Genomic DNA, 25,903 nt, shown 5'->3' on the forward strand with positions numbered 1-25,903 from the left:
CACACCTCAGTGCAAGAGGCTCTAAAACCTGCTGAGTTCATGGGAAGTTGCTCCTGTTCGCTTCAGTGGGAGTCCTTCAAACACACTGAACACACCAGAAGTGATGCTCTGTTGTGCTCATGCACTTTCAGGCCACTGTTGCCACTTTGCAAAAAGCTGAAGAACTCATAAATGCACAGATTCACAAAAGGAAGAGAATATGATTTTTTGAGACCATAGTCAGTATAGCCACATCTCCCGTTGCAGAAGAAGATAATGTGGCAAGTTCACTATAACTGTGACTTCTTTAATAGTAGTAACGTAGTTCTACAGCTGTGAGAGGAAGGCTGAAGTCTGGCTGCAAGTGAGCCTTTGGAAGTAGCAGCCTTTGTGAAGAGTCCAGCAAAAATGGTTGAGTTTTGGCTCAGATGTGAGGTTTTGACAATGAATAATTGCTGTTATTTACATAACACCCCCGCACAAACCATAAACGTTTGGCTCTCTGACCCTGGCCATGACCGCAGAGATCTGCAGTAGATGCTCTTTCACGTCCTCCCTGTTACACTCTCCCTTCCAGCTGCCTCAGCAAGGCTGGTCTGGGTTAGGGGGAGAAGTGCTGCAAGTGATACCCACGGCACAAATAGGGAAAGACCCAGCTCCAGGTGGGGAAGCAAAGCTGGCAAGAAGCCAGACTGCAGAAAACACATGGGAAAACCAAGCCTGAAGGAACAAGAAGAGGACAGAGAGAAGAACCAAAAGGATAATTGCAGGCAGGGAGTCTGAGCTGTTTGCCAGAGCAGAGGTAAGAGCAGCCTTTGTATTGTACATACAGTTTGCTATCTCTACATCCTTTCACAGAGGACACAGCACAGTGCATGCGATGACAGTTGCACTGGCAGGGCAAGAGACAGAAAATTAGCAAACACTGAAGGGGAATTACCAATGGAGGGTCAAAGACCAGGAGGGAAAGAATGAGCAGAGAAAGCTAGGAGAAAAACTGAATAGTTGCAATTAAAATTAAAGAAGCTTTAACAGAAAAAAAAAAACAACCCCAAAAAACCCCCAAGGTACATTCTTTATAAGAGTAAGGCTTATTTTCCCCAGTGCCTTCCCTCATCCCCATTGCGCATCTTCTTTCGCCTTCTTTGTCCTTCCTTGCACCCAGCACTCCTCTTCTGACCCCAGCCTTTGCCTAAAGTCCCTCACTCTGCCCCACTTACCATTTCCACTCCTCATCCAGCATCCCCTCTGTCCTTGTCCATCCTGTGTTCCCAGTCCCCTCCAGTCAGCACTTTCACTCACACCAGACCTTGCTCCGATGAGGAGCTGCCCCTGCCTGCTCTGCCTCCTTTCCCAAGAGCCAGTCCATGTCCCTGCTGCTCTGTCCTTTCCTCCTCAGCCCCCCTTCAGCTCCAAATTCCTTGCACCTCTGGGTTTCCAGCTGTGAATAGGTGAATGTTTTCCCTGTTGTACAGAGATGCAGAAACCCAGGTCTGCTGGTACACGTCTCTTCCCAAGCCATCCATGCTGCCTGTGTGCCTGTCCTTGGCCCAGCAAGCAGCAGCCAGTCCCTCCTCCTTTCCCTCTGTGAGAAGCCATGGAGCAGGGATGCAGGGCTCAGCCCTGCAGGGAGGCTGCTCCAATCCATCCACCCCTACAGCCAAAGGTGGAAATAGCCACCTCACAACTCACAGGATACTTTTTGCACGGAGCCCAAGGGACCCTGCATCAGGCAGGGATTCTGGCAAAGCACTTGCTCCTCTCTTCGCTCTGGGCTCCTGTGGAAGGGTCACAGCACTCCAAGGACCCTCCTCCCTCTTGTGCAGCAGCACAGGGCACAAGGGACAGGCAAGATGCTCCACCACATCAGGAGGTGAAGTACTGGCAGGACAGACAACAGCAGGATTATCCCTCTGGCCTGCCAGCAAGGGTGAAACTGGACAGCTGGGAAGCAAGTGAACCCTGAGTGGCCACTGCTGCAGTGGGTAAGCGTGCTTATTTTTAAAACTAAGCAGAAAGGAAAAGTGCTGTCACAATGTCTCTTGCCGATGAGGTGCCACCCAGGCCCAAGCTGTGTTTTGGGTCCCTGGGCATGTCAGTTTACTGTCTCACAGTATTATCCATCTGAGACCAAGCAGATGAGGATTTACTTTCCTTTTACTCCTCCTTCACTCCCTCTCACAGAGCAATTGCCCTCTGCCACTGCCCGTGTGAGAGAGAAGGTCAGACTTCTGTCAGTGGCCGGATGCCACTTCCCTGGAACTGCCACTCATGGCTGTGGCAGCTAGATGGGAACCAGGAGAAGGGTTTCAAAAAGCAGCCAGTAGAGAAATATGGCATTTTTAATGTCCTTATTGCTCAGGAGGAAAACCAAGAGCAAGGTCCACAGCACGGTGTGGTGGGACCTGGGCAGCAGGACCTGAGGTCTACAGGGGGCTTGGCAATGAGCTCTGTTGCCGTGGCTCTGCTGTGGCTCATACCCACATGAGCTGGTTTAACACCAGCCTGCCTATTATGTATCAGTGCTTCAGTTATAGCACAAACAACCAGGCTGATCCTGCTAAGGTAAAGCAACTTTCGTTTGCAGCCGTGGATTAAATACCTGCCTTAGCCAATTTGCAGGAGCACCTGTGTCCCTATGGCTTTCCTTCACTCCTGCCAGTGAGCCAGGAGCAAAGTAAAGTCTCTTTAGGTGCTGGTGCCATGAACAGCAAAGAGATATGAGGAGAGGGAAGCCTAAACTCCAGCTGACCTCTCTTTGTTTACCCTTAAAAAGAAACTCCTGCCCTTCAGGCTGTAAGCGGACTCTTATATCCACGGACCAAAACCCATAAGCCCTGATCAAACAAATCTCAGGTGGCAGCTACAATAACACTTCTGTGTGAGGATGTGCTCCAGCGTTTGACCAACAATGTTAGATAAACAGGTACATCTGTTAACAGTGAGAAGTGCAGGTAATTTGTTGTGGGGATTTGGGATTGCAGCCACAGTGTCTTGAATAGAGTCTCTGAGCCATCCCTGCTTAATTAGAAACATTGCTGGGTTTTGTCAAGGCAGGTAGCTTCTCTGATGTCTGCTAATGGAATAAATTGCATTTGTTTAGACTGCATTTTTGGTCTCCCTGACTGCTGGGAATAAGAACTAGACCGGGCCCTGCTATAAGCAGCTCTCTCTCCCAGTAACTCATCCCGGGACTAGAGTTGTTGCAGCCTGCCAACATCCTCTGGCTGCTGGGCATGTGTTTCCCATTGATCACACTTAGCCAGAACTCGGTCTGATCCCTTATCTTGATCCTAGAGCCTGGGGTTGACCACACAACTCTGGGAAAACCAAGGAGTGCAACCTGTTTGAAGGTCTTTGCTCCAGCTGCCCAAGCACAAGCACTGGCACCTTCAAAAGGGCACCCCTGCCTTTATTAAAGGGAGAAAGCCACAGGGAAAATGGCAGCTGCTGGTTCATTGCTCCCCACTGCATCCTGTCGAGGTGTGTCCCGTGCTGTTACAAGCACTTCTGATGAAAAATTGAAGCAGCAACTGAAGCTGAAGTGATGAAGTGAAAACACCTGCCTGCCGAGAAATGTTAAAGAACCCAGGTTTACCTGCGAGGCATTTGGAGACAGGGTCATTTATTTTCCTGGCCGCCTGCCAGCTCCCCCTTCCTCTTGTGAGACCGCTGCCTTTGAGGTGCTTGGTGCCCTCTGGCCCTGCAGCTCTCCTGCCTCCAGATGGCCCAAGGAAAAAAAAATTAAAAATGGGGAGGCTTCAGAAAGTTGCCTCCTCTGGTCTGAGAGGAGCTGACAAAAGCCAGCTGCAGAGCCAGGAGCTGAACCCTTCCCTTCAGCTCTCTTGCTTCCTTTAGCTACTGTGTTGAGTGATGTTATTAGACTTGTTGCTCCCAAAAGCATCGCTTTTAGGATCAGCTCCAGAATGACTGCAAAATAAAGGCAGCTTACGATCCAGGCATAATTCCTAAGGATTCTAACCCCATCAGAGCAGCTGAATAACGAGAGCAAGAGGCAGAAACAGTCTGGAACAAAACCTTCAGCCTCCGGCACGCAGTGTTTTAATACTCCCCTGTGACCTGAAAGTCCAGCCAGAGCTACTTCACCTACCAAAGCCCGGATGTCCTTATGGGTGGGAAAGCTGTGCCTTCCTAGTGCAGCTAGGGAAGAGATTTTAGAAGAGGTTAAGACCCAGTCCTCAGCAAGGTTTTCAATCCAAGGGCTTCATGGGATGTTCTCTTCACCTTCTGCCAGGGAATACGCACAAAAATGCTGAGAAACCTCCTGTTCTGCAGATACTGTCCAGGAAAATTGGGAAGGCTCACTCTAAGCTGTGTCCAGGGAAAAAAACCATGCTAACAACCACTCAGCAAGGCTGAATGTCCTTGGCAGCTATTAATTATTATCAGCCCTTTACTCCAGCAAAGTGTGTGAGAGGCTTTCAGATGCAGCATTCCGCAATCCCCGCACAAGCTGTTATTGATTTGGCACATAAAAAGAGGGTGATAAGTTTGTGTTTGGAGTGGGCTGGAAGGACATGAATAAAACCCTACAGCCAGGAAAGTATGTGCTTTCTTTTGAAGGACATGTTACTTTTTGCTTGTTCAGTTTAACCATTCCTTACTATCAAGGTCTCTTTTCCTGCTTTTGGGAGATGATTGATGGATGAAGAGGAAGCTTAGTTTTGACGTATTTCGCTGAGGAAACTAGAATTAGTGGTTACTGAATGCTGGCAAAGCATTTATGGATTTAGACTCAGTCCTTTCATAACCATTATCTGAGAGCTCTTAACAAAGTTTGTCCCCATATATTTTTCCTTTGGTTCCCAGGATCCTTAGTGGTGGGACAGAAACACTCTGCAGCTGCACAGAAATGCATGGATCTTACTAGCTCGTATCCTGAAGATCTTTGGTCTTTGGCACTATGGTATGTCTCTCAATTTACCAGCATGGCAAAAAATTGAGCCACCCCCATTCACACAATAGCCCCAAACCAACCTTGTGATTTGCCTTTAATTCGCAGTTTGCTTCCAGCCCTCTCCTGCTTCTTTCCCTCCTCCTTTTGTATTCCTCATTCACACTGTAATCAGAGGTGGGTTAACATAATGCAACTGTGAATCAAGTAACTTCCACCATCTGTGATGAATCAGAGAAGATGCAGCAGGCAGGAATGGCTCAAAGGGAGGTGATTTTTCCCTTTAGAGATTTTGAGCATGAGAGATTCACACAGCCTCCTTCAGAGAGTCAACTGGAGTGCCTGTACATCTGGGGGGGGGTGCAAACTCCCTGAGTAGCTGATGGATGGAAGCAAATACCTCCAGGTAGGGTTCAAAGCTGCTTCACAAGATAGTAAAGATTGCAAGATACGAAATCTGCTCATCTTCCTCCTCCTCCTTGGAACTGGCCTGGTCTATCACATGCACATCACACAAAGAAAATATCCATGCTAACGAGTTGATTAGTACTAGGGGATATCCCTAGGCACTGGCTGCTGCTGGTACATCCCTGCTGCTGATACATCCACACCATCAGGGTGCTGCTTTTGGTCTTGATCCACTGGGATTCTCCCCAGAAATTCTCCCGTGTGGTTTGGGAGTTGGTGGGAGTCAGTGGGTGTTTCCATCAGGCGTTTTGCAGAGGCCATGCCAAGTTGCAGGGTGAACCAGCCTGGCTGTGGCTGCTCCCTGGCAGCTGCCTGGGGAAGGCTCTCAGGGAAGTTTAATGGCCAAGCACAGGCACAGCCTATTGCTCCGGGGTTTCTCTTCGCTTTCTTCCTCTCCTGTGCCAGAAGAGCCCTGCACAAGCCCAGCAGATGGCACTCCACCATGGTGTTACACTGAAAAGCCCCTCACAAATAACCTGGCCCCTGGGGGTGCAGGGTGGTGGGCCAGACAGCTGCTGCTGTCACGGGAAAGCCCTGCCAAGTCTGGGCACGAATTTGAGGAGTTTGAATGAGATTACTTCGTTCACATATGTATGCAAATAAATAAATATGCATACCTACCTACCTACGTCTCTGTCTATATATCTGACAGGGGCAAACCTGCCAACTATTGCTAAAACACCTTCAGGGCACAAAGGGGCAGAGGGTGCTCAGCACTCAGGAAGGTCTGAGGGAGGCTGTGTGTTCGCAACGTGGTAACACTCACTGGCTCCAAAAGGCTTTGTCAGACCAAGTCTTGTGCACAGCCACCACGAGGGACTGGTCCAGATTTTGATCTGCACTGACATGGGAGGACAGTACAGCCCTTTGCAACCTGTGACTGCCACCCAGGTCAGCCTGCCATGCCAGCTCCATCTCAGCACCCGCAGCTTTAGCTCCAGAGCCATCCCTTTCTTTTTCTTTTCCCATCTCCATGAATCAGTGCTCCTTCGGCCAAAAAATATGGCTCAGCATATCTCCTCATCAAAGTCTGAGTCAAGAAGTTAAATTCTTCATCTGCTAGTCTTCCAGAGATTGGCTTTGCAGAGCATGACAAGCTTCTCTTTATGATCGCCAGAAAATGATAAAAAACAATGGTGGGCCTGCCAAATTCATTCCAGTGAACAGTAACTCTTGGCTGCATGAGTTTAGTCATCTTTTTCTGAGCTAATTCCCTCTCTTTTTATCTTTTCTGCTGGTTTTTCACCCAACTCCACGCAATGACAGATGCTTGCAAGGACAAAGCTGTAGCCTCCTCTGGTGCCAGATGAAGCTCAGCTGTTCCCACCTCCTGCGGATGGTCAGGCTCCTTGGTGAGCTGGGGTATCACTTTTTTGCCTTGAGAAAACAGGCAATTTCTGGCTTGGAAAGAGGAAAGTTTCTGCTTGGCAGCAAACTGCTGCTCCCAGAGTCAGTGTCTGCACACAGGCTCCTCGCCTGAAAACGGAGTGGGCTCAGGGCAGATAATGTGGCATTGCAGGACCGCTGAGCCAACAACCACAGCTTCCTACCAAGCATTTTAGCTTTCCCTAAGTGGCTTTGGATTTCGTCTGTCTCCTTTTTCCCTCTGACATTTCAAAAATGTTCAGACGCCTGAAAATTTGTCCTGCAGTTTTGAAACAGTTGCCTCCATGATCCCAGCTTCTCTCTTAAGGACACAAGATGACACTTCCCTGGAGATGTTCAAGGCAGGGTTGGATAGGGCTTTGAGCAACCTGGTCTAGTGAAAGGTGCCCCTGCCAAAGGCAGGGGGGGTTGGAACTGGATGATCTTTAAGGTCCTTTCCAACCCAAACCATTCTATCATTCTTTGACCAGAAATAAGTAATTTTGTTGCATGCAAGTAAGTGTGTGTTTTTTACTTTTAAATGTAGTTTTCAGTTGTTATAAACACAAAAGGGCAATTACTGGGCTATTGGTGTCTTTTGCCTTCTAGGGTAAGTGACACTGCTTAGCACTGATGTGTCTAAGATGGTATCAGAGCTTGAGCCTTGAGCCTGTGTCAGAGGAGAAATACTGGCATCAGCAGAAGCAGCCTTTGGGCTATTTAAATATGGAGTTTATGAGTTCACTGTTGCTGCTGTTTTGGTCCAGGTCTGGGCACCAAACTCTTGCAGGTTGCTACAGTGGGAAGCTGGGAAGCAGAACCTCCCCTGAAGGATTCACAGCACCACCCACATCAGCATCGCTGCAGCTGCGGGCTTGCTGTCTCCTCTGCAAGTGTCTCCTCAGGGGATGTTTCTGCTAACAGGGCTGTGCAAGTGAGGTAAGTTTCCCCAGCCAGAGCAGTACCCTGAGCTGGGCAGCGCTTGACCTGATCTCTCCTAATTTGGCCCTTTATTCCTCTCTCCCCAGACTGAGGGGCACTGGGCAAACAGGATTTGCCATCTCCAATCAGAGGCAACAAAACTGTTTCCTGCACAACCTGAACTGGCAGCTGCAGGTGTCTAAACTTGGAAAGGAAAGGGCAGCAGGGAAGAAGAAAGACAGAAGGAATAGAGACAACCCCACCACATAGTCGGAATGTATTTCTTTTTTCCTGGAAGAGCTGCCATGAGCACTGGGATCTCTCCTTTGCTCTCTGAGAGTTGGTGGCTGATGCCTGTCAGTTCATAAGGATCATGAGTAGCTCTGAGAGCATCTCAGGGGGTGAAATCTCTTCCTTCCCCTCTCTCCAACTCTGATCTGCTGTGCTGGAGTTGGTACATGCCATATGTGGCCTATCCCCATCAGTCCCAGCCAGCAGAGTTCAGCTCTCCTCCCCATAACAGGCAGAATTCAGCCTCTGGCTGCTTCCTTGGCTCTTTCCATCACAGGACTTTTTTCATCTACATCTCAACTTTGCCAGAAGTGAACAGTTTGAACCGAAATTGCCCACACTGATTATTCCTTTTGGGTTTTCAGTCAAAACATTTCTAGTGTTTCCACTGGGAACAGCCAGCTGTGCTGGGAAGGGAAAGGCTGAGAAACTGAGGGGCTGGAGAAGGAGATTGGGCATGGAGGGAGAGAGATTTGCAAGAGGCAGGGAAGTAGATACAGGTGCTATGGTCTTGACTGTGCATTGTATTTCAGTACCTGCCACAGGACTGTGCAAAAGTGGAGAGAGGTGGTGCAGGAGAACCAGAGAAGCTTCAGCTCCAGCCCACCCTCCTTGAGCGGATGTTTCACTGCCACAATCCTGGAGGCAAAGTCATGAGAGCTGGGGTAGGAGAAGAGCTGCTGAGCTGCTCAGCAGCCAGCAGGATGGCCTGTTGCCTCCCTCCTTGGCAGCTGTGTGTGGTGGGGCCCCCCCAAAACCTGATGGAAGATTGGGATGTGGCTCCTTCCAGGGAACCCTGGGTGACACATAGCTACACTTAATTATGTGGGGCTTACAGAGCACAATACAGAATTTCAGGAATTTTCTCCTTCCTGGGCTTGTTCCATCCTGGATTCATATGCACACAGAACTGACCTCAGGGCTTGGATCAGTGAAGGCAGCAGCAAGTGTGCAATTCTCCTTCCAGGGGGTAAAGGATAGGTATGGTTCATGCACAGCTCAGATGATGGCTTTTCCAGGCTTCTCCTCTTGCTTGGTCTGTAGAGCTGGCAAAAATCTCACAGGACATCTGCCTACAATGGGAGAGAGAAAGTAACTATTCTTATGCATGTAGTACCCTTGAAAGTTGCCTCAGCAAATAAATGAGCACAGAGAAATGACCCTCATTGTTGAGGCAAAGCTGCAAATCAGGTCAGTCTGGAGCAAGAACAAATACTTCTCTGGTGGGTGCAGCTTTCCTCATGACATAACTCTTCTGTGGGTATACAAAGACTTTCATCTGCAGGACTGTAATTTCAGTGTTTTTCATTGGAAGTTACGTTTCTGCTTTAAGTTAAAAAGGAGAGCCAGTGCTCTTGGTTCAGACAATGGCAGAAGACTTGATTTGTGTGTCTATGGTGTTTTTTTTCCTTACAGAGTGTGAAGGAAAAGAGTCTTGTTCTATAAGTGTCATCCAACTGACACGAAGTGGCCAAAATGCGAGTGGAAGTAGAAAAGAAAAAGAGGAAAATAAATTGTATGTCTACTAATTTTTTGCTCTTGCCACTTCCACCATCTGACTTACAAAGGTAATGCAAAGGCTGCACTTCCATCCCAGGCTGTGATGCCAGTGCTGGGTATTGCTATGATAAGCAGTTCCCAATTTAACTGAAAGGGAGGGCACAATAGTGCCGAGACAAAGTGACAAAATATGCAGTTTTTACTTAAGCATTTAATTCCTGCAGTTCCTCTTGCCAGATTGTTTTCTTCTTTTTTCCAAGTCTCCTCTTTTGAATTTCACCTTGGAGCTGGAGGGCTGGCTCAGCCCAGCTGCCCAGAGCTGCTGTATGCTCACACAAACCACAGCCAGATGAGCCCAGCCTGGCTTTGAAACACGTTTTTGCTAAAACTCTGCCATTTCTAGGTCTCCCCCTCCAATATCAGCCCTTGCTGGGTGCCCACAGAAAGCTTTTGTCTCTCCAGACCCGCTGGGCTCGACCCAGAGGCAGGTGTCCCGATTTCCAGGCAGGCAGGGAGCAGCCTGGCTGTGGAAAGTGATAAGCCCTTGGTCAGCACAGCGTTTATCTCCCCAGCAGTGGCAGCAGCAGACAAGAACAGCGTGTCCTTGACCCAGACAGGCGCTGGGCACGCCAGGCTGCTGACAGCTGAGCTGGGGAATGCTATCCCAAATCCCAAGCCCTACAGGAGCAGCAGGAGTGCTCCCCTGGGGAGCACAGGAGCTCCAGACCCCAACCAGCAACCACTCACTCGTCTGGTTCAGCCTTTGGGGTGATGCCACCTCACACCCCTGACTCCTGGATGTCTCACAGGGACCATGACTCCCAAATACAGGAGAACATGGACAGCCTGGCACTAAGCAGCAGTTCTGGGTTGCTGGAGGGAAACTGAGGGAGGCACTGTGTGTGGCTTTTTATTTTCTTCTCATTTTTCCCCCCCTTGTCTGTTTTCTGGAAAAAATAAAAGCCCTTTAATTGTGCGAGTTACCATCTGGAGGTCAGGCCGTTGTGAACAATAAAGCTTAGGTTGTAATTATATTTATTCTGGGTAGGTTTCTGCTTGCAACTCATTTTAATGCCTTGGGCCTCCCTGGTACGTTCAGCTACGGGAGCAGAGTTAATTGGAGGCGTCTGGCTCAAATACTAAAGGTTACTTGAAACCTGCAATTTCGGACAGATTAAAGAAATCTGTGAAAGCACTCAAACGAACCACAGATCCTGAAGCGCACCCATAGTACAACTTCTATGAGCTTGCAGTAGACCACAGACATGGAAAAATGCTTTCAATGAATATTGGTTGAGGAAAAAGCTAAGCATTTGTGATTTACAAAGAACCCGTGGCAATTAATTGAGCTGTTGGCCATGACACAGCCTTGCCTTCCTTACTGAAGCAACTGGGCTATGGTTTACAGCACCTATGGAAAGATTTGGCAGGGTGAGGAATTATCTTTAATGTCTTTAGGAGAATCTTAGCTAAAAAAACACCCTCTCCTCACTCACTAACCCCTCACAGCAGCCCTCTCCCCACTCTTTTGTCCCAAGCCTGTCTTCTGGAGATCAATTCTCTGTGCACTCTCCTGGGGGCTGTGATGAAGCAGAAATGATGGCTGCATTCATCTTCAGACATCATTATCCTCCCATTGCCACCACATCCTTCAGAAATACAGAGGCCTGGCATGGCTTGTTCCCTGAGATGAGCCACTAATGCCATGAGCTGTGAAGAGGGAGGGACTGGGAGGCAGCTGAGCATGAACCTGGCTTGTGCCATGGTGTCTGGACTCAGTCCTAAAATTTAGTGTGGGAAGGGCTTTCCCTGAACAGCAGAGACACAGCAAATGTCTCCCTCCATTCTGGCATGAGACTGTGAAGATGACAGGCATCTGTGAGGGATGAGGGGGAAGGGGTGTAAAGGCAGATTGCTTAAAATCAGTTGTCACATCAGAGGGAACAGCTGGCAAGTCGATGTGTGATTAGGCTTGACCCAACAGTTGGTCCTGACCCCATGTGGGAATGATGTCCTTTCAGGGAGGAGAAGAATGCCCAGGCTTTGTGGGCTAACAGGCTCAGAAGATACCATCTTCCTTTTGTCCCACATCTCTCTGACTTTTGTATACGCTGCTTTTTGTGGTTGGGGGTTAAAGAACAAAAGGAAATGTTTTAAACACAGAGTTTGTTCAACATGTCCATCTCATGTTCGTGGTATGCTGAGCTGGCCAGGCTGTGCTGAGGTCAAGAAGTGAAGTTAGTTTTGGTTGTGCATTGAAATTTATCAGTAGAATAAGGAAAAATATCCTGGCAATGAAAGGCCCACCTCAGTTCCATTGCTGAGAAGGCTTTTTCTGGGATGGATTCTGCTTCCAGAGCCCGAACAGAAAGAACCGGCTCAAAAGAGGAGTCAGGGGAGACCAGAGGTTCCTTTTAATATCTTGTCAGTAAATACTGTGTGCTCAGACACACAGTATGAGACACAGAAAAAATTCAGTGTGTCACCCACAAATCTGTGATTTTCTGTTTTGCTAGTTCTGATCAGAATTTTTCTGAAATGGTGAAGAAAGTCTCCTTTTATTCTGATACTTTTGTCTATTGCCCTTTAGGAAATTTCAGTCAGCTGTGCCATTTTGCCTTTTATCCCATAACTCTGTTGCTTTGACATTCAGGTTATGGACCAGGAACACACACTGACACCAGCGACAGTCATTGTTTTCCTTACAATGCTTGGGTCACGAACCAGTAGGAGAAAATTGGCATTCAATTCATGAGAACTGTTGCAAAATTCCAAATGCTGCAAAGCAAATGCCCCATGTCTCTTCTGGATTCTTGGTGTCTCAGGGTCTGCCTGGTACTTAAGAATTTTGCTGGGACTCACCAAGCTACCTAAATTTATTTTATTTTATTTTTTTATATGAATGCAGGCTTTGTCTGGATATTCTGTGGCAACAGTGTCAACATCAAGGTGAAAACTACTGGAGGAGAGGAGAGCAAGGGGAGGCAATGAAGAAGAAAAGAGAATGGAGCGGAGCTGTGAGCAAAGGAAAAGGCAGAAGTAGGTGATTAAAAAGAGATGCCAATGACAGCAGCAGAAGTGTGGGACAGGCAAGTGCAGCTCAACAACCCCAGTCCACAGAAGGAAGAAAAATGAATTCTCCTTAACCCCAGCACTGGGGTGAGTGGGGTGTGCATTTATACCACAGATGGCTAAGCCCAGTAGCATATACTGTCCTTACTGTTAACAAGGGCTTGAAATCCTCTGCTCTAAGACTATCCAGCCCTTTGAGACCATCCATACAAAACCCCATTTATTTTTGTTGTATTAATAGAAGCAGCTCAGGAAGCCCTCATCCCAGCACAGTTTCAACACTTTATACAGCAGGGGGTCTTAATGGGATCTCTTCCATCCAGGGGGCCATTAGCTTCCCTCCTTGTCTCTCCATTTTCCCCTTTCTAATAAAATACTAGTCTAAACACACACTGGGGTGTTAAGAGGAGTGCTTTCTGCACTGGATGTGTGTGAAGTAGCTCTGACTTGTTTCAGACTTTAGCTTTAAATGGTTGCACCCCTGTAGGAAAAAAAAGGAAAAAAACCCAACCAAAACCCTTCTAGGTAAGTCTGAGTGAACTAGGTGTTGGTTTTCTTGCTGCTGCATCACCACTTCTGTTTTTCTGACCCCTCTGTCACTTACTCTCAGCCTGCTGTCTCATGTCAGGGGCACTTGGTACCTGTTGACAGTTTCCATCACACCCTCTTGCTGGGTATGATCTGCAGCTGGGCATGGCTCTGGGGTGTGTGAGAAGCATTTCAGATGGCCTCAGCTGGAGGACGTTGTTCCTTGTGCCATAGTTGGCAGATGGAAAACATCTGTGCCCCTTATACATTAAAAAATTTTTCCTTAGCACCCCTGAACAGGACTCGGTGTCTGGGGACTTGAGCCACGCTGAAAACACCATCATCTTTTTGGGTTTGAAAAGGCAAAGAAATAGTGACTGAAAGCAGCACCAGTTTGATTTGGTATCATTTTGTGCCCAGTTGACACAAGTGGCCAGGACTACAGATGGGACAGGAAACATCAGAAAGATACTGATGTTTATGAAGTTCTTAGAGACACTTTTCCAAATGGATCTATAGTTGTGCAAAACACGAATACTTGGTAAAAAGATTTCTATTTGTGTGTTTGTTTTTTTTTCTTCCTTGGCCTGCATGTTGACTGTTCTCTTATTCCAGCTGTCCTGTCTGATCATTTGCAAACTAACCTGGCACAGTGAACACTTGGACTTTCTCCTTTTCTGCCTCAGAAAGAACAGGCAGGTTTCTGCACCTGAGCAGCTCATAGGTTCTGCTCAGGGGACCTCACTTGCTTGACAAAACTTGCTGTTGGTCATGTTTTAAGGTAACTTGAGTGTCACAAGGATGCCCTGTTCTTGTGGTTCCCAACATAAAACTGTGATAGAAGACGTAAAATTGAAGAGCAAGAAGAGCTCTGTCCTTTCCCAGCTGCCATTGGTTTCCTCCCATTTCCCTCGAACCCTTTGGAACCAGAGTTTGGGGAAGGACTGAAGACAGTTTCCAAACTGGATCTGTTGGAAACAGTTTGTTTCCACATAGGCACCAGTCTGTGGGAACAGTGAACTGCATCACGTCCCACTTCATCTGCCGTGTTCCATTATGCTTCTGGACTGGTCTGTTCAGTATCTCTCTCCCTCTCCTGCAGCTGGGGAGGGAGAAGATGATAAATTAGACGTATTAAAGCAAAGACTTCACATCCCCTCAGGTCTTTGCCATTCCAGCTGTCTGAAATCATGGTTTCTTGCCCAGCCAGAGCTCTGCAACAAATGAGGAGAGTCCCCCAGTAACCGCAGTTGGAGTCAGCGGGGACTTTGAAAGGACAGTCTGGTTCTGGGAAGTGAAGGTTGCTTCAGGCAGAACAAATATAAATGCTGCCATCTCACCGACCTCTTTCCTTTGTCTCTGTTTCATTCCTCTTAATTTGTATTTTTGTGGGCAAACCAAGCAATGCATGGCTCACCCGTTGCTGTCACACACTCGGGCCACCCCGGGGAGTCACGATGCAGATTTTCCATTAGCGTCAAACGTACACGGATTTATGAACTCCCGTAACCTGGAGCTGATGAGAGCAGATTAGGGAGCAACTGTTTTTAGATAACTTGCATACCTAAGAAATCAGCTAATATAAAGCTGCCTGCTGAAAAGGTCACTCATTTCCCAAAGAGCGTGAGAGAATATTATGGCCACCCCTTCTTGTTATGTTGTCACTTTATTATATGGATGTACCTACACTTCGGAAGTTGGGTATTCATTTCTGTCTCCTCACACCGGTGCTTTATGCAGTGCCTCCTGCACAAGGACTTCTCATTGGGTACAGGACCTTTGGGCTGTTTCTTTGTTACAAGAAGACACAAGGCTAAAGACACACCTGTTTGGTTTTAATGTAAATAGCTCTGCCACAAGGCTCAGCACAGGCCGTGTAAGTTTGGCCATCTCCTCCAGGTGGATTCAGGCTGCAGGTACCTTCTCTAAATCTTGTTGCTATAGGTCACCAAGGTAAAGAATCTGTACCCTGCAGCTGCAACATGGCCCTTTTGGAAAGACCTGACCACAAAAAATGAGAGCCATGAGAGAAAAACTCTGCACGTTCCCAGGATCCATCGACAGCAGGCCTCTGGTCTTATTCAAAGTATTGCTGTACCCTCCTACAACACCAATGCTAGACAGAGAGGACTGTCCCATTTTTTTGACTCATTGTAAACTGTCTGTCCCATGTTGCAGGGTCTGAGGCTTTGGGTTTCTTGTGCCCCTAGCAAAACGAAAACTCCTTAATCCTCTGCCTTTAAAACAAGCTCATTACTCTGTCCATAGCAATGAAGTTCCGGTTTTGGTTTTGGTTTTAAAGAAAAGCTTCATTTAAAGCTGTGTGTTCCTTCCAGGATTGTGTTTGTGATTAGATTCAGATTATGAGCACAGGGAGACACTTAATCTGGCACTCGACCTCAGCCTTTATACAGAGAAATGACAGGGAACATCCCACAGTGAAATGAGATGGAAATTTTCAAGTTTGGAAATATCCAAACTAGCACAATTCTCAACTTTTACCATATCATCCCTTCCTCTCCTTTTAGGCCTTCTTTGTAATGTCACATTTTTGGATTAAGGTCAAATGCTCCATTTGTTCTTGGAGGAGGGGAAGCTCAAAAGCTCCCTGACACTCACTACATTAAACCGATGGAAGCAGCAAGAGATTTCCTTGGACCAGGTGCTTTACCTGACAAATGATTTGTAATTAGAGATGCTTTTCTCCCATGTGATGAAGGATGTGATATGGGCTAGAGGGGGAGAGGAGAGGAAGGAGAAGAAAGGTCGACTTCCCTAGTGTCAATACACAGACTGAGAGTGCACCCTGCTCCTGTCTTCTGTTTTGCTCGAGAGGTGAATGACTCCACTGTGGGAAACCAGGATTATTCACCCAACCCTCTCTGCCATAAGAAAAATATGTGGGACTTCAGGGAAAAGCAAGATGGATTTTTTCTCAGCTTCAGTATACCCCTGCCTTCGCTCAAGCTGATGGGAGCCATTCACAGACCTGGGCTCCCACACAGCTGCTCATTGCCAAGGTCGGCACCCCTCAGGCTGAGAGCAAATCTTACCAAGAGATCCACAACAGCCTTGTCCAGCTCAGATGCCCCTGCATACTTTAAATTTCTCAGTCAGGGTGATAGCCCCTGGTCAAATATTTTCTTTAGGGGCTGACATTCAAGTAAAACCACTGATGGCAGCATCAAGAATTCAGAACATTTGGAGACCTGTTGGGTGAACAAAGCCAAAATATTGATGCAGCTCACCATACCCTCAAGCAGAATCGAGGTAGATTGGGTGAACAGAGCTTGAAAAATCTACATTTCACTCCACTTTCTTGCAAGGAATGTCTAATATAGACAGGGGTGTGTGAACTGCAGGTGTCCACAGGTCAGAGATAAACCCCAATTTCCCCCACGCTTAACTCAGGAAGATGACACAACTTCCCTCTTAGGAAGCTGAAGAAACAGGGACACTCAGGTGTATTTCTCAATCCTAACAGCTCTTTAGTGGTACCTAAAGAACATCAGCTACAAATGTCTTTTCTACCCAACTGAGAAAGCGGAAAGCAGGCTGGAACACTCTCACAGAGTGAGGTTTGTTCTTCTCTGCTGCGTATCTGAGGATGGTCAAGAGTAACTTGGGAATGAAAACTGAGTTAGGGGGTTCCTGCCATCCTGTCCAATGTGGCCCAGCCACCACAGCTGTTCTCACTGACCCCAGTCTGAAGCAGACACTCTCATTGACTGAAACCAAGTGAAATGATGAAGGCAGAGGGAAGCCTGTCTCCCTTGGAGCAGAAGGAACAGGACAGAGACATGACGATTCCCCAGCAGATGGCTTGTCCACGGAAACCAATGCTGGTTTAATGAGTTGTGCTCTGCACGCCTCCCAGAGGGGAGCAGTAGCAAGATAAAGATTTCAAAACTTAGCACTTCAGCTCAGGATCTGAGAGCTGCTTAAAAACCAAGCAGTGCCTAGGAGGTCTGACACAAACAGAAAGAACAGTTCAGCATCCTGATTGTCTTCATATTCTCTGCTTGGGCCATTTTACTCCATTTTGGAGGGAGCAGAGGCAGGAAGAATAGGAAGTGCTGTGATGTAGCTTGTTTAGCACCATGAAAGTTCCTCCAGACTGCAACCAAGCAGTGTCTCTGATACACAAAGTGCCTGCTGTGTTTTGCAAGAACACCCTGGTGCTTTCAGACCCGCTGGTGGGGCTGTGCTTTGATTAACAATTCCTCATGGTCACATCTGCTGGGATTAACCTGGTCACTACAATCACCTTTGGCATTCACAAGGAGCAATCCTCTGCTGCCAGAGGTCTGTCTTCCAGCCTCCCTCTTGCTGGCAGTCTGTGTCTCCTTCTGCTCCTGCCTTGCCTTGTATCTTATTTTTCATCCCTGGGAGAGTAGCACCTGCCTCTGCAGATCCCTGTGAAGACACGTTCATCTTGCTTGTTATCTCTGGTGTGGCAAGGATGGCTGGCTTGTTCCTGCAGTTCCCACTCCAGGTACTGCAGTGTCCATCAGAAGGTGCTGGTGTGTCCTGACTGGTGGCTCTGCATCCCCAGGTCAGCTCGAAGAGCCTGGAGAATGTGACATCTACACAGCCAGACACACTGGTCCCTTCTGGGGGTCAGTGTCCTGCTGAGGTGAAGGTTGTAATTCCCAACATATTAGGGAAGCAGCATGGTCCAGCGGACTGAAACAAGACTGGGAAGCAGGAGATGTTGGTGTTCCTCTCCTCCAGACAGCTGGGGGATGCCAAGCACTCTTGTCCCTCCAGCAGCCCTGGCTCCTCTCAGCACCTGCAATTCATGCTAAGGGACAGCTGAGCTGGGAGGAACAGGTCAAAACTCTGGTCACAATAACCTGGTTTTCCCTCCTTGGTCTGGGCCTCTTTTCTGAACCCTGAAGTTGGAAAATGCAGTTGTGATTGTGGCTTGAAAAGCTCAGCTGGATAAAATATTAATCCTTTCCTGGTGTAGTTAAAGACACTGCAATCCTACTCTCGATAAATGGGGTTTGGGTTTTTAGGGTTTTTTTTTTGGTCGTGTTGGTTTTTTGTTTGTTTGTTTGTTTGTTTTGTTTAGGTTTTTGCTTGGTTGTTTTTTGGTGGGTTTTTTTAGGTTTTTAGGTTTTTTTGCTGTTTAACTTGGCCTTTGTGTACGTGAAATGTAGTGGAATGGATTACAGATGTGTGCAAAGATCTGTAAATAGCTGTTTCTTTCTTACAGCTGCGAGGGTATACTATTTATCATGCTAAATGCATTCATTATCTCCTCCAGAATCAGCAATTGTCAAATATTTTAAAACAGATTATTTTTAAAAGTGAGGAAAAAAAAATTCAAACAAGGTAACAGTTGGTGTTTTCTTTTTAAGATTTATGACTAACTAGTTGGGCATAAGCCAGGACCTGTGGAGAGTCTTCCACCCTTTAAAAATAATATCACTGATTAAAATAATAATGTGAAGAAGCTACTTTTAAGAGCGTGCTTTTCTACCATTTTACTCTATCATAACCTTTCTACCTTACCTACACCCCCTCTGTAATGAGTACAAGGAAATTCCTAGGAAATTGTTGTCACTAAGAAAAAAATATTAATAAACCACCAAACAAGACAGGTTACTGCTGGAAAGAAAGCATTCTCCTTCCAGGAAAAAATAGAGTTAAGTTGATTAAACAAGTGATTCTCCTTTAAGGAAAAGAAAAATGCATGATATTTTAGGGCAGTTCCTTGTAATGAATGCATGTATTTGACTTCAGTCATTTGTTTTAATCTTTGACCATTTCTGTAAGATATTAATGACAGGAGTTTGGACTCACTTGTCCCACTATGTCATGCCTGCTTACTCACTGTAGAAGAAACATAATTTTAAAATGAACTGAAATTAAATCAAATTTTTAAATGACAGTGTGAAAAATTACTTGCTATAATGTGCCCTTCAGTGTAGTATGAATGTTTTCCAAATATTCTGCATGTGCTGCCTCCTCCTCAATCCACACTCTTAAGAAGTACTGAGTGTTTGTAGAGCTTGGCATCATGTCCCACCAAGGGTTGTGCTGCACCTCTTCTGCTTGTGTTTAAAAGAGGACTTTCCTCTCAGAGCCCATCTGTGGGTTGTCACATCTCCAGGAAACAGGTAGCTCAGGGCTCTTGTGCAACCCCTCTTGGATTCCATCTTCTGGCCACAGCCCAGTGCCAGGGTGACAGGTCTTGCTTAGCCCTTGTTTATACAACTTCATGACTCTTATTGATGGGGACTTTAACCAAGTGAGTCGGAGCTCTGCTCGTTTTTTGGGACGGGGGCCCACAGTTTCCCAACAAATTCTGCTGGTGGTGTTTTGGCGCCGAAGATGTGCACTAATTACCCTTCACTGCCTGGAATTTTGGCTCCCTCATCTCTCCCATCTGGGCAGGATTACAATTGCTAACAAACTCGTAAAGATCCAAATCACACTTATCAAGCTCATACAACACTCTGTGAAAATACCATGAGTCTGCAGCATCCCTTGCATCAGGTTTGAACTGGGCTGAGCTGACAGAGTCCTGCGAAGAGGCTGCCAGCTTTGTCCCTATCCAGCTAAGCCTGGTGACCCCTTATTTGCACAAGCCTTATCAAGTCTACCTAAACTGCATGCAAATAGTTCCACTCATCTGGCCTGATCATTTGCCATCTGCCATGTGGAGCATGAAAAACGTCTTGGCCTGATGTACCTTTTCGTAAGGAAAATACCGTACGGAGCAGATAAAGCAGAGCATGCCATGGAGGCTTGGCAAATGTCTGGAGCCATCACTGCCTCTGCTAAGCTGGAGAGTGTCCAGAGTCAGCCTAAGGACTGCACCCAATTGAAGGATCTCAGCAGTGAGGCAGTTCTGTATCAGACAGGCATTTTTTCGAGGTTGATGGTTACCTACTCAGTTTTTGCCTCAAACCACCTAAATCCATCTGTTTTGTCTATCAGGGTCAGTAAAACCTATAGCATCTCATTTGTCTTAGCACCAGGCACAGGACCCCTGCACAAAAGCCCCCACAAGTGACCCCAGCACCAGGGAATGAAGGCCAGATGCTCCCAGAGCAGCACCTCCTGCAGACCTTCGGCTCTCTGCCATATCTGTGCGATGGGGCACATGTGGATGAACCAGAGATGGGACTAAACCCAAATTCTACATTTAAACATCCCCAAATTTTCTCTGGATGTGAGCAGCAGGGTCATCTGTAGGGAATGGGCCAGGCACCTCCTAGCTTATGCTCTGATCCTCTGCCAAACCCAGACTCGTGCTCCTCAGGGCCCCTTGCAGATCCTCTCACCCTGGAAAAAAACCCCTCTGACTCCACTTCCAGACAGATAAAGATTTTCCATGTCCTGAGTCCCCTGATAGTTTAACCCCTTCTGTGCCTCAGCCAGTTAGCATAGAATTATAGAATCAGATAATGGTTTCTGTTGGAAGGTACCTTAAATATCATCCAGTTCCAACACCCCTGCCATGAGCAGGGACATCTTCCACTAGATCAGGTTGCTCAGAGCCCCATCCAACCTGGCCTTGGACACTTCCAGGGATGGGGCAGTCACAGGTTCTTGGAGCAATGGGTTCCAGTACCTCTCTACTCTATGAGTAAAGAATTTATTCCTGGCATCTAATCTAAGTCTCTCCTCTTTTAGTTTAAAACCGCTACGCAGGAAAAGGGTGCAGGTGAACCAAACTGCAGGGGTTTGGTTTGGCAGGCTGCTCTTGCTGAAGCTGTGACAGCAAACCCAGGTTAAAAAAAAACCCACACGTGCCCTCATTGTCCTGCTCCTATGCTGTGTAGGGGATATGTTGTGCAGGACACCTGCCTCTTCTGGCGGGGGGGGACAAGCAAAAATCCACCTACATCTCCCTCCCTGCCAGCAGCGCTTGCTCACGCCCAGCACACGCACGAGACCCCTCTGCCCTCACCATATGGGGTTTTACCATTTCCATAGCCTGCTGCACTCCACAGCTGCCTCCTTTGTCTCTCCTAAGCCCAGCCTCAGTTTTGCATACAGATGAATATGTGTTACATCTTGTGCTGGATGTAAGCATTCCCCAGAGGAAGCCAAGGCACCACGGAGCCAGATATCCGTCATGCCCGTCCCTGACACAACCACAGCGAGCTTTGGGGCTGTCATGTGCCTTGGCTGGACTGACTCCCCTCACCATCACCAATTATCCTTTCCGTATGTGCACCTTCTGCCTTCATTATGCAAAGCTGTTCTGCTGCAGCTCCTCGCCAGGGCGGGGAACATCCGCTCTTATCTTTTGGCGCCTGTGAGACAGCAGGGATAATGGATGGACAGCTTATCAAAACAGGTCAGGGGCCCAGAGGGGCTGCAGGGCAGTGATCTTGGAACAGGCACCCAGTGTGGCTGCTTGCAGGTGCGCTCAGGTGCCGCCTTCCACAGGTATTTTATAAACAGGGCACACCATCACATGTGCAGCAAATGCGCATTACAAAGCAGATAATTATGTGTACCAAACAGAGCCCTACAGGGTGCAGCTGGCCAGGGAAGGATTTTCTCAGCACATCTAACAGAAACCCTTTTCTTTTTCCTTTTAGGGAGAGGAAGTGCGTCTTCTGAAACTCCACTGAGCTGCCGCTGACATCAGGTGTAAGGCACATCTCAGCCACACCAGCTGCACAAAAGGGGTTTGTGGTATGTTAATAGGCCTTGTGAGACAACAGCCCCTTGACATTTCAGCTGCTGCTGAAATGCAGAGCTCCTGGAAATGCACCTGATGAATATAAAGACACCAAAAACACCCCGCAAGAGTCACGGTTCTCAAGGCATGTGGCTTTCCACCCAGGCACTTGACCAGATCCCCAGCTCAGTTGGCAGGAGCCAGCACACTGAAGTATTTGTGTGGTGGTTGTATTTAGTTCTGCTTTCAGGAGCTGTGGTGCAGAGCTGCACCCTTGTGTTGGTAGTGCTGGAAGTGCCCACAGCTGTATTTTCTTTAACTGGCACAGCTCGGGCACCCCATGGTGAGCACCAACACCAGGAAGGTGCTCTGAGCTTGCGGCCCTAAGCTGGGCCAGGCTTTCAAGCTATGAGCAACAGTTTCACTGTGCTTTGCAGTTTCACTGTGCTTCCCCCAAGGAAGGGACTGCTTGGACCTTAGTGCCAAGCTAAGCTTTTCGGGCTGGACACTGGCAGGTCCTGCAGCAGCGTCATTTCACCTGCATGGGAAGCACCCACATACCCTGGGCATTCTGGGAGACAACACATGGAAGCTGGAGAGATGCTGGGCTGTTGGTCAGGAAAATCCTGTGCTAGGCAGTCCCTAGGGGCTGCTCTGCACTGAGCCCAGCTCTTCTCTGTGATGGGTGTTTGCATGCCAAGTGCCAGGTACCTTCCTTTGCACAGCAGGAGTGCTCAGCAGCAATGGAGATTCACTGTCTTTGAAAAATTCCACATCAAATAACAGGATAACATTCCTGATGAAAAATCTTGAATTATTTACAAAGGGCCTAGTGGTCATTTGGGCCCTGTGTGGTGTGGGCTTTTTGCTGGTGAGAATTGTGTTGTGTTTGTGGACCGTCCACATGCCGAGAAAAGGAAAAGAAAATGTGAGTGTAGAAATGGAGATGACAGGTATCAAAAATGCATGAGCAAAGAAAAGTGTAATCTATTTAACAAGTATCTGCCTTCCTGCAGTTGTGGTTTCCAGAGAACTTAATTAGCTGAAGGTTGAGATCAATATTTTCTTAACTCACAGCCACCCAATGACTACACTGTGGTTTTTCTGTCCTTTGATAAAATCATTGTGAAAGTTCATGCTGCTAATGAAGAGCCCTGCTTCTCTTTTTCTAGGTTTTCTTCCTCCTTCCTCTGTCTTTGGACTGATGAGTAGGAAAGTCTGGGGATCTGAAACTGGGTGTCTCTTTGCATCAATTGTTTCTGTGTTATCCAGACATGTTCACACAGGCAACTCTGATGCGTGTGCAACACTTGATATCTGCATCAGGCTTCGGTTAGAGGGACTTGAAACAACTTCATGGAGGTTGTGATCCAAGATTTAGTACTAAGAGCTCCTAAGCAGAGTGGTTATGTTGCCACATTTGGCGTGACATTGTGCCAAAGACAAACCCGCACTCAGCACGTTCTCCCTCTCAGCACAGGCACAAGTCTAGGGAGATCTTCCAGTCCTGTTCAGACTGTGTATCAGTTTAGGACATCAAGTTGTCGAGCTGCTACAACGTTTTTCCACTTGAGAACCATGGTATCAGTGTCTTTGATACAGACACAAGGTAACTGATTCAAGAGCACATACCAGGGTAATCGACTGAATTGCCCACGTTCCTCTTCTGATGCTTTGTCTGTGCCTAATTGCACTGCAAATCTCTCGTCGTGGAAGAAGTGGTTGATTTTCAGATTACTGAAGCGTGCCTGCTATCAGCCAAAGTTGTACTGCAAGAGCAGCACTCTCACTGTGACCAGGCTGAGATCTGACTTCAGCCAAACTCTCTTCAGCCCCTCCACTGAAGTGCCAGAGCTGATGCTGGAGATGAGTTGCTCTGCCTTACATCAGTGGAGAAAACAGGGGCTCACAGGAGGGAAGAGAGGTGGGTTGAAATGCCTCCTGGGGGTGTATGTGCCCTCCTCTGCTGCTGACACAAGAGCGAGGGTGGTGGATGCAGCTCAGCTGATGGCTCTGCTGGATGCGGCTGCAGCTGCAAAGGGGCAGAGCTTCACCAGCCCCATCCCCTGCCCACAGCTGCCCTCTCCCGGCTCCTCCTCTTGCATCGGCTCTGGCACTGACTTGACCCCTTGGAGAACCAGTTCAGCTCATGAAACCAGCAGAAATGAGAGTTCTTTTCTCCTCTGAATTCATTCGAATCCATCTGCGTGAGCTGTGGGAGGGCAGCAGGATGGGACACAGAAGGGAGCGGGCCCATCCCTCCTGCTTCAGCCATACCAGAAACCTTCACCCTTCAGATTTGTAAACTGGGCATCTCTGCCAGTGGCTAAACTTCACCTGGACGAGTTAGGTCCTGACTATGTAAAAAGGATTTATATGAATTTAAGATTTCATCTTTTGCCTCCATTTACAAATGTGGACAGAGCTCAGATATGACTCACATACGAGCACTACAGGTAACATTTAATAACTGACCCCTTCTTGCTCTCTTGAATACACTTAGCGATATGTTTTCCTTCATTTCCTGAATTTCCTATTTTTTTTTTTATTTATCCAGATTCCTTGTCCTCTTTTCTATCCCCTTTCTTTCCCTGGCACACTACCTAACATTTTTGTGTCTGACTGATTGTGAAATCAGAGTAACAATACTGTGTACGTAAAAGAAATACTGGACATCTTAACCTTTGGAGGTACATGAACTCACTGTCCCAATTCCCACTGATATGTACTGAACTAGAAGAACTTTCAGCAGGGAAACAGGAGAATGGGACCAATGAACTCTCCAGCTGTGCAAAAGATTAAAGTAATAGTCATAATCACTGCTGTAGTCACTTGTTTCTTATCTTAAAAGATAGTGTTAAGACCACCCAAATATGTCTGAAAGCACACTGAGATTTCTACCCACATTAATAACCAAAAATTTGGTTTGTTCTTGCAACTAATAAAATAATTAGTGGTAGTCACGTAAAAGGAGAGAGAAATATGCTAATTAATTCTGGCTTACAAATGAAAACCAGAAAAAACCCCTAACCTACAAAGCTAGACCATGAAGGCTGTTCTGTTTAGTTCCCTCCCAACCCAATTTGGTTGGGGGCAGCAGAGGAGCATCCAGATCTCCCAGTGATGACCCTCCTGCCTTTAATGGCCAACATGTGGCTATCCAGGGATAGCCTACGTGCACTATCTGGAAGTGCAAAACCTAACAAAACAGAACACTAAGAAACAGAAAGCATTTGCACACAGATCAGGCGTCCATGGAGATTTGGAAAAAGCCGTGCTGGAGCTTTCTTCTTGGCAGCACAGCCAGGCCTCATGCTCCCTATTAGCAGGCTACAGCTAGGGGATAGAACATTTAAATGCTCATCAGTGGGGAAGGATATAGCATTTTGTTGATTACGTAGCTGGGACAGAAGAGCCTCCAGATATTCATTCATTCTTTTTCTTTTTTTTTCCCCTCTTTCTAATGACTTAGCTGGGAACTTGGAGAAGGCACAAGGCTGCTTTTCCCTCTGACCTGTGCTTGTCTCCTGGGGAGAGGGGAGCAATGACCTATTGTTCAGGGGCTATTCTTGGCATCTGGAGACCAAAGCCAGCTTCCCTGCCTGTGATTGCAACCAGCCGGTTGGCAATTCCAGTGGTGTCACAGTCCCCGGCTGCTGGAAAAAGGAAAAGCTCTGTCCACCTTCCCAGCCACGTGCTCCTTTCCTCTCCCTCGTGCCAGCAACAGCACTGACACAGCCTTTGGCCAGCTGAGGCAGAGAACCAGTCCAGCAACCTCTTTTGGAAAGCCAGTCCTCATCTCCCCAGAAAATATTGGTTTTCAATGAGATCAGGTGCCTGAAGGCAAGGCTGCATTTTTCTGCATCATTTCAGACTTGGATCAGCACAAACTCTTTGAGTTTTTTCCTGCATGCTTTAGAGATGGTGAAACTTCCCTTTTTTGTGGAGCTCTTCTTAAGGCCAGGAGGAGATGACAGCACAAAGTCAGGCACTGGGCTGTATCCGTGTGGTCAATCACAACTCTGAGAGACAGAAGCTTGGATGGCCGAGTGATGCACTCTTTAGGCACGTGGTCTTCAGCCCACTCAAAGGGCTTCTAAGCACAAATCTGATGCCCACAATCATGACAGGTGCTTAAAAGTTATGAATTTTTTAAAAGTGCATATTTCTGAGTTGATTTTATTTGCCTTTAGATGTCACATCATCGGTTTTTC

At 47.3% G+C, this 25,903-nt stretch overlaps 1 long non-coding RNA gene across 3 annotated transcripts; it reads left to right on the top strand.

Annotated features, from left to right (window-relative positions):
- The first annotated feature begins 512 nt into the window (after positions 1-512).
- Positions 513-24,661, top strand: LOC127462336 (uncharacterized). 3 transcript variants are annotated; one of them, XR_007900411.1, is made up of 4 exons: positions 513-781; positions 4,810-4,906; positions 7,495-7,666; positions 21,607-24,661. It is a non-coding gene; the product is annotated as an uncharacterized LOC127462336 (long non-coding RNA). The 3 variants fall into 3 exon arrangements; XR_007900412.1 differs by lacking the exon at positions 21,607-24,661 and adding an exon at positions 7,756-9,988; XR_007900413.1 differs by lacking the exon at positions 7,495-7,666.
- Positions 24,662-25,903: the final 1,242 nt, after the last annotated feature.

This window comes from Manacus candei, unplaced genomic scaffold (assembly GCF_025592945.1).
Source record: "Manacus candei isolate 608988 ecotype Guabito, Panama unplaced genomic scaffold, ASM2559294v1 h1tg000126l, whole genome shotgun sequence".
NCBI classification, from domain to species: domain Eukaryota; kingdom Metazoa; phylum Chordata; class Aves; order Passeriformes; family Pipridae; genus Manacus; species Manacus candei.